Here is a 737-nt window from a genome sequence, read left to right on the forward strand (position 1 = left end):
GCACTACATGCAGTAAGATATAACAAGAAAGTGTAAAACAATTCTTTTTTATTTCACATGTTGTGAAGATTCTGCTGCTGAATAGGAACAAATATAAAGTAAGACTTTGAATCGCGCTATTTGTTACGGAGCTTCTCTTTCTGCCTTATAACATGTCCGTGGACACTACACGCAGAACAACGTGACTCTCACGTGGACAAGAGAGGAAAGGCGCGTTTTAATAGCGCTAGCTTAAGAATTTTACGCCCATGCATTTTGTAAAGTGGGTGATAGAGAGAAACGTGTGACGAGGGCCTCCCGACCGCTCGCCTGGTGCAGGTCTTTCGACTTGACGCCACTTGCGCGTCCTTGGAGATGAAATGATGACGATTAGGACAACACGACACCCAGTCCCTGAGCAGAGAAAATCTCCAACCCAGCCAGGAATCGAACCCGTCTGTCACGCTGACCACTCAGCTACCGGGGCGGACAACCGGGTGATGTGTGACCCAGATGCTGCCGCTGCGGTCGCGTGTACCACGTTGACACGCACATGCTTTACGCACAAGTCAGAGCGTTCGGCAGCACTTTCAACTTGGCACGCTCAAGACTGATGTTCACAACACCGTCCGTGTAGTGACGGCATTACACTTTCCTAAAACAGTGCACGGAGATCGGCGCAAATACTGTTGAGTGGTACTTAAGATAGGGAAATAAATTAGTGAAATCAAGGTGAAGTGAAGTAGAAATTTAAAATT

This window comes from Schistocerca gregaria, unplaced genomic scaffold (genome assembly GCF_023897955.1).
Source record: "Schistocerca gregaria isolate iqSchGreg1 unplaced genomic scaffold, iqSchGreg1.2 ptg000159l, whole genome shotgun sequence".
NCBI lineage: Eukaryota > Metazoa > Arthropoda > Insecta > Orthoptera > Acrididae > Schistocerca > Schistocerca gregaria.